This window comes from Amblyomma americanum, chromosome 4 (assembly GCF_052857255.1).
Source record: "Amblyomma americanum isolate KBUSLIRL-KWMA chromosome 4, ASM5285725v1, whole genome shotgun sequence".
Lineage (NCBI taxonomy): Eukaryota > Metazoa > Arthropoda > Arachnida > Ixodida > Ixodidae > Amblyomma > Amblyomma americanum.
Window position 1 is genome coordinate 156,692,832 of NC_135500.1, and position 8,384 is coordinate 156,701,215.

At 46.6% G+C, this 8,384-nt stretch overlaps 1 long non-coding RNA gene across 1 annotated transcript; it reads right to left on the minus strand.

Moving 5' to 3' along the window:
• Positions 1 to 3,218: 3,218 nt before the first annotated feature.
• Positions 3,219 to 8,049, minus strand: LOC144130424 (uncharacterized). The gene is made up of 3 exons (XR_013314096.1): positions 7,976 to 8,049; positions 6,332 to 6,380; positions 3,219 to 3,336 (listed from the first exon to the last, which is right to left on the minus strand). It is a non-coding gene; the product is annotated as an uncharacterized LOC144130424 (long non-coding RNA).
• Between the last annotated feature and the right edge of the window lie 335 nt (positions 8,050 to 8,384).

The following is an 8,384-nucleotide window of genomic DNA, read 5'->3' on the forward strand; positions in this document are numbered from 1 at the left end:
TCACACCGTGCTCAGTGACTCGAGGAACGCCGTGCGCAACTTTGCCAAGGGGCGAGTGAGCGCGCCGGCGGCCGCCATCATCGGCAAGCTCCAGCCCCAAGACCGCCGCAGCACCATCCGTATCAAGTGGTTCCCGGCGCACGCGGGCGAGTGTGCATCCTCGCCGAACCACAACGAGACGGCCCATTCGGCGGCGCGAGCGCTTACTCTCCGCGCCCCCGAGAGTGACCGTTCCGTGTGGTGGTTCGAAACCAAGGACCGCGTAACCAGTTATGGCGAAGTTACCATGTGTTACCGCCTAGCTCGACGGACAATGCCGCCTCCCCACCCGGCACTCAGTCGGGAGGAGGCCGTCATCCTAAGACAGATACAGACCGGGTCACTCCTCGCCCCGGCAGTGCTACACGTACTTCACCCAGAACTCTATCCGAGCGATGTGTGCAATGTTTGTGCAGCTGGTCCGGCGGACCAATGGCACATCATGTGGGACTGTGCCAGGTTTCCGACCGAGGCTACCTCCAGGATATACCCGCCCGAACTTCAAAGTGCAGTGCAGTCTGCAGACAAGGACATTCAACTATGGGCCGTCCAGCAGGCCCGGGGTGCGCTCGAAAAGCACAAGCCTCACGACCCACCACAAACGGGCCGAACGGGGGTAGTGCAGAGGAGGGCATAACCCCGGGTCGACGCTTGGCCAACGTCACGACGCGTCAAACCGTCGGTTGCCGGCATTTTCAATAAAGTTTTTCCTACCTACCTACCTACCTACCTACCTAGCATGTTCCTTTTACCCGCTGCCATTTTCCGCTTTGTGGAAGAAGAACACAAATTCCTCGCCTCTTTTTTGATCATGCGTTACTGTTGCCAACCTGCCGTGGTGGAGCAGTGGTTAGGGCGCTCGGCTACTGATCCGCAGTTCCTGGGTTCGAACCCGACCGCGGCGGCCGCGTTTTTATGGAGGCAAAATGCACGTTAAAGATCTCCAGGTGGTCGAACTTATTCCGGACCCCTCCACTACGGCACCTCTTTCTTCCTTTCTTCTTTCACTCCCTCATTTATCCCTTCTCTTAAGGCGCGGTTCAGGTGTCCAACGATATATGAGACAGATACTGCGCCATTTCCTTTCCCCAAAAACAAATTATTATTATTATTACAGAGTAATTTTCTGTTATTGCTGGTTGTTTCATATCATGAAGATGTCTTTCGGCAAAGTCCTAAATACTATGTGCCTCTTTAATCAGCTAGCCTTTTATCTCTGCCCCCTTACGATGGCTTTTGTAACCCTGCATACTTTGTGGCTAAGTGTAGGGCTCAGAGATTTTTTTTTTCGTATTCTCTGTGCTTGCGTAAGGTATATTAACTTTCTTGATTTCAGCCGTGTTTCGATGAAGGCGAAACACAAAAGGCGCTCGTGTGCTCCTCCTCTATAGCACCTTTTTCTTTCTTTCTTTCTTTCTTTCTTTCTTTCTTTCTTTCTTTCTTTCTTTCTTTCTTTCTTTCTTTCTTTCTTTCTTTCTTTCTTTCTTTCTTTTTCTAGCTTTCTTTCTTTCTTTCTTTCTTTCTCTATATCTTTCTTTCTTTCTTTCTTTCTTTCTTTCTTTCTTTCTTTCTTTCTTTCTTTCTTTCTTTCTTTCTTTCTCTATATCTTTCTTTTTTTCTCTCTCTCTTTCTTTCTCTCTTTCCCTTTCTTTCTTTACTGCGCGGTTCGAGTGTTTACCAAGATAGTTACTGCCTCATTTCCTTTTCCTCTCCTCAAACACCAGTTTTCATTTTTCATTTTTCTCCTGTCCCGCCGCGGTGGCTCAGTGGTTAGGGCGCTCGACTACTGATCCGGAGTTCCCGGGTTCGAACCCGACCGCGGCGGCTGCGTTTTTATGGAGGAAAAACGCTCAGGCGCCCGTGTGCTGTGCGATGTCAGTGCACGTTAAAGATCCCCAGGTGGTCGAAATTATTCCGGAGCCCTCCACTACGGCACCTCTTCTTCCTTTCTTCTTTCACTCCCTCCTTTATCCCTTCCCTTACGGCGTGGTTCAGGTGTCCAACGATATATGAGACAGATACTGCGCCATTTCCTTTCCTCAAAAACCAATTATTATTATTATTATTATTTCTCCTGTCCTGCGGGGACCGAAGGGCTAATCCGGCGCCACCTATCGGGCGCATCAGCAAGCTTACTTCGATGTAGCACTATTAACTCCCTTTGATCAGTAGAGTCGGCTGTACTGTCTATCTTACGCCATGGTCGGTGCTCTGACCAGCATAGCGATCCGTTCAGGCCTGTCTGTCTGCGCTCTTTACAAGAGCGTTGCGGGAGGGATGACGTGTTTTCGTTACGATGTCCATCTACCCTCTTTCTAACATTAGGCGTACACCGCTCGAATTCTTATAGAGGGTTTTGACGAAGTACTGTGTTTGAAACACACTAGTGCTTGAAGTGATTGATGCGTAGCAAGTTGCGGCAGCTTTTCGAAATGGGCCACAGAAAACTGCTGTACTTTTTGCCTTCGTAAAGCCCTCAGAGAAGACACAGAAGATTAAGAGTTATGTCTAACGCAAGCCGCTGCCTTCCTTCGGTCACCACCGAAGCCTCCTAAGACGATGTAATAATAAAGATAGCAGGTCACCAGTTATGAGGAGCCCTCACTACCTAGTCCGTGTATACCAGACGCTTTAGGAATGCGCGGACAGCTTTCAAAATTTTTGCGCAGCGGGCAATTTTACGGTTTCTACATATTCCGCAAGACTCGACCGAAGATATCTTGCCTGACGCCATATGTGATGGACGGCGTATCGGAGGTGAGCCAGAAGCCGCCCGAGATGAAGACGAAGTTGATGTCATTGAAGAAGTCTCTCTTGGAATTGGCCACCAGGTAGCGCTCAAGGGAAGGCGAGCCGACCCCCTCCGTGCTGTCGATCAAGAACTGCGTGTAGGTCGTAACGATGACATAAGGTGTACACAAAAGAGGGCGGACAGGGCTAGTTGGTGCGCGTTTGACATATTTCGAAAGCGCTAAAACAATGCGGACAAAGAAGGAACAGACAGAGACGAGCGCTGTCTGTAGTGAAACTCGTACTGAAACTCGCAGGGACTGAAGCTCATAGTATCCTGGCGTAATGGGACAGTAATACAAGTGAAAAAATAATAAATAAACGCCGGTCAAGTGAACGCATTATTCTTAGAATAATGGCCCTTTTCGCCCGAGCCGTTTTACCGCCTTGGTCTCGTTAATAGCGTGCATAACCTCCTTGCTGTGTTGGTTCTCTGCTGAGGAACTCAGGATGGCCACCAACTCCTTAAGCCAGGTCAGAATCGGGCCCTTGCTGCCTTCGACGATACTGCATGAGACAGGATGCCTGCTTTTCTTAGGTGGAGTCTACACAACAAGTAGCTGTGATGCTCACATCACGAAACATGTAAAATCATACCAGATGCCAAGGCAGTTTGTAATAATTATCGTGGTATCAATAAATACATTTTATTTATCAGTTGCAACCAAAAGGATTTTTTATTACGCCAGTGTTGTCTGCACCGCACCGGAAAACATTTAAGCGCTGCCAAATAGAATCACAGTAAAGAATCTGCTGCTCACCTAAATACTACCACGCCCTTATGCTCGTTTACTTGGCGCTCCATCAATGTCTTCTGCTTTACAGCGAAAGTTGTTTATGATATCTGTCACGCAACTGACCACGCGTAATTCCGTGGCATAGCGAAAATGTAAAATATAAATTGTGGGGACCAACATCCCCACTAGAAACATGGGTTATGAGAGACGCCGTATTGGAGGGCTCCGGATTAAGTACACCACCTGGGGCTGTCAATTTTTTATCGCGTGACTTTTTACTGCGCCTTACAGCCAGACGAGAACCGATCATGCATGCGCCACTTTTTCGATCTTCCATTATTAGGCTCAATCAGTAAGAAATATGTGATGCATGTGCTTAAAACTGAAACTACAATGTTCGCTGTAAACGCAACGTGTTCCGCCAGGCCACAGGGCTGTCCCCGTCTGTGCAGGAAATGAAAACCCGCGAAGAGGTTTTCGTTATTTCCTCTCTTCTGTCGCCTCTAATGAGTGGAAATTGAAAACTGATATTTTTATAACAGCTTTGCGCCAAAATGCTTAGGCACGAGCCAACTTTATAAATGCGCTTCGAGCTAGAGCTCAAAGCTGTTGACGAAAATTTTTATTTAGTTTGTCCAAAGAATCTAGCCAGCATTTTGGCTTAACTTGATAAAAAATTGCTGGTGGTTTAGCTGGGGTTAACCTTAGTCGAAAGCGAAAAGCTGCATCTCCCTGGTTACGTTTGTGGTCGAGCGACTGGTGGTTTCCATAGATAGCCATACTGACACACACACAGTACTAGGCATTTTTTATTTGTTAAACATCTTGCTTTCTTATAATAATAATAATAATAATAATAATAATAATAATAATAATAATAATAATAATAATAATAATAATAATAATAATAATAATAATAATAATAATAATAATAATAATAATAATAATAATAATAATAATAATTGGTTTTTGGGGGAAAGGAATGGTGCAGTATCTGTCTCATATATCGTTGGACACCTGAACCGCGCCGTAAGGGAAGGGTAAAGGAGGCAGTGAAAGAAGGAAGAGAGAGGTGCCGTAGTGGAGGGCTCCGGAATAATTTCGACCACCTGGGGATCTTTAACGTGCACTGACATCGCACAGCACACGGGCGCCTTAGCTTTTTTCCTCCATAAAAACGCAGCCGCCGCGGTCGGGTTCGAACCCGGGAACTTCGGATCAGTAGTCGAGCGCCCTAACCACTGAGTCACCGCGGCGGGCTTTCTTGCTTTCTTCGAAACGACATTAAAGGCGCTCACACAAGACAGTATATATTTAATATTGCCACACTTTCAGCCATTTACTCGCGCCGCCATGTGGAGCGACAGCACCCACTGATATTTCTTGTCTTCCCCGGCTCGTGCGTTGGTTCGCTTAGTGTGTCTGCTTTGCTTGTCCTTCTGCTCTTTTTTCGGCTTTCGGTGACAATATAGCTTCTAGGATATTTACAGCTGTAATATTGCTCACTGTATGCGGGGATATGGAACCAAATATGGTTCCAAACGACACGCAAACCCTGCAGATAATTTCAGAAAGCCAAATTGAAAAAGAAATATGTTTTTTGGGGGAAAGGAAATGAAGCAATGTGAGACAGGCGTAGTTTTTCTTTTCTGAAAACCCACTTTCATTTTCCTTCGCTTAGTGCGCGGTTCAGGTGTCCACCGAGATAAGTGAGACAGGCGTTACTTTTCCTTAAAACCAACCAACTTTCCTTTCACTTTCCCCCGCCGCGGTGGCTCAGTGGTTAGGGCGCTCGACTACTGATCCGGAGTTCCCGGGTTCGAACCCGACCGCGGCGGCTGCGTTTTTATGGAGGAAAAACGCTAAGGCGCCCGTGTGCTGTGCGATGTCAGTGCACGTTAAAGATCCCCAGGTGGTCGAAATTATTCCGGAGCCCTCCACTACGGCACCTCTTCTTCCTTTCTTCTTTCACTCCCTCCTTTATCCCTTCCCTTACGGCGCGGTTCAGGTGTCCAACGATATATGAGACAGATACTGCGCCATTTCCTTTCCCCCCAAAACCAATTATTATTATTTCACTTTCCTTCCCTTACTGCGCGGTTCGGGTGTCCACCGAGATATGTGACACAAGCGTAGTTTCCTTTCCTCAAAACCAATTTATTTCATTTTCCTTCCCTTACGGGTGCGTTTCGGGTGTCCACCGAGATATGTGCGACACCCGTCATTTCCTTGTTTGAGCACTAGCCACATTCAAGATTAAACTTGCGGCCCCGCTGACGGCTCGAAAAGCTGGCGTAGTGAAGCTTTTCGCTTCAAAATGTTTTGGTTTAGCTCATATTATTCAACAGCAACTCTGCCAAATGGCGCCTTCTCTCGGAGGGTTCACATCACGGCATGTAGCCGGCATGAAAGAAGTGCTTTTCGCTATACGCTACTTTATAACACCTCTTTGTCGCATATTACCCGGATCGAAGCTACCTTATTCTGACAACTCAGGAGGCGACACGGAGCTAACAAATTGTATCATGTCTGTTTCCTTGTCTCTCAAGAGGCATTTGTTCGAGTTGTTAAGGTTAATTTTGTACAAGGAGCAGCGCACAAAAAATTTCCGAGGAATGCAAGGCAAAAGCGGTTGCCCTATCTTTTTTCTTACGGTCGGCCGCTGTTCCTTCCGCGCTGTTTTTCGACAGCTCAGAAATATTATCAAGCGAAGAGGAAGCAATACTGAGGCTATTTTTTCAAATATTGTAGTAACTTACTCATACCTGGGAATGCTTTCGTCAGTTGGCCCGGTGCTGTGCGATTTCGTTGTTGCTGTGAACAGGCGCAAAACACCGGTGGTTCACCATACCGAATTTATGCACGTCTTCAAACAAGCACACTTTACAAGCACTCAAAAAGCATATTTCAAATATGAGTGAAACTAGGAACTGTTGAAAAGTGGAAGCTAATAAGCTTTGTGCGTCAATAGTGAAATCTAAAAGAGGAGAAAATAAAATAATTGACGTTGAGTTCGCACGATGAAGGCACTATTACGAGCAAAATATGCCAGTATGCTATGCGAAGTACACAGTGGTCTCCCGCAGCCTCTCACAGCCTCATTCTGACTACCCAAGTATATGTACGCGTTTTGCGCTGTAATTCCTTAGGCTGCTCATGCACTGGAGACGCTAGCGTGGGATCGTGTCATTCAATGACCATGAACAAAGGGAAATCTCACCACTCTCAGCACTTACCTATCCTTATTCATCGTACTTGACCCCATTTCTTGAACATCCGAATCAATAAATTCTGGAGTGTGCAAATGGTGTGATTGACGGGATCATGGCTTCTATTTTTGAAGACTGAAATCTAGGCGCAAACTGCGTTTGACCCGAATACCATTAGCATCAATGTGGAAGCAACGCGTAGAGCCCTGTCACGCCGTCCGTTACGTCACATGCCAGCTATCTGTATGTATGCAAAATATGTTTTATCATTGTAAAGCGAATGGCATCGTGTAAATATACCAGCACTAAGAACACCTGCGCTGGTCTTGTATATGTCCTTCTTTGTTCTGCTGTCCAGCGCTAAAAATAATTGGTTTTTGGGAAAGGAAATGGCGCAGTATCTGTCTCATATATCGGCGGACACCTGAACCACGTCGTAAGGGAAGGAATAAAAGAGGGAGTGAAAGAAGAAAGGAAGAAAGAGGTGCCGTAGTGGAGGGCTCCGGAATAATTTCGACCACCTGGGGATCTTTAACGTGCACTGACATCGCACAGCACACGGGGCGCCTGAGCGTTCTGCCTCCGTAAAAACGCAGCCACCGCGGTCGGGTTCGAACCCAGGAACTACGGGTCTGATCCACCGCGGCGGGTGTCCAGCGTTCGGGCTATTTCAGTGTGCATGTGAACCAACTTTTCCCAGCTGTAGACTTAAGAGCATCACGTGAATAATCATCGGCATAGCCGTAACCCGAGATGCTACGAGGACGCTGAAGCATTGGGGACATTTTGACCTATTCGCTGTCTCCTGAAGACACAGCCACGTGCTCGCGCCTCACAACGTTCCATGGCGGGCGCGTGATTTCGTAACTGCTGCTGCTAAGAACAAAAGCAGTCACAACTGTTTCGGTAGTTGAAGATTTGCACCAAGCGCAGGCCGCTTCCGTTTCTGAGTTTCCAGCGCACGACGAAATAATTTTGCAAATATAAGCGATATAAAGTGGGAACTACATGACGCGGAATAGAATCATACTGAAAGTTAAGTTAACCCTAATGAAATCATCGCGTTAATGCTCTCAGAACGAACTTGTCCAGAAATCACGGATGTACCTGCCAACAATCTGTTTCTTCCTCACGTAGACTGTCACTTAGCGCACAGTACATGAAACTTGGCCTCGCAGCAGCATGCGTAGCGTCTCTTACCAGCGTCTTCCCGCGGAGACGAAGCACTCGTACATGAGGACGGAGGACGAACGCTTAAAGAAGATGATGATGATATCTGAAACGACTCGAACCTTCACGCCTTCTTCTACTCTCACTAACACAATGGCCTCACGTAAAATGTGTTCTGGGCTCGAAAAGGTAATGGCTTTCATCCACTTTGGGGAACTGAAAAAATATTGGTCGGCAAGGGACATGTTTCCAAAGTTAATCGGAGAATGCGGAAAGCAATACCTATTTTTGTGAACAGTTCAATAATTAGCGCCTTTCATATTTGTTAAATTCTGCTATTTTCTTCCTTCTTTTCCTAAATATAATAATGAAATACTCGCCAATATTCTGGATTGGAAAGAAAACTGGGAGACTTCTTTAATCTGAAAGTTTTTTCATA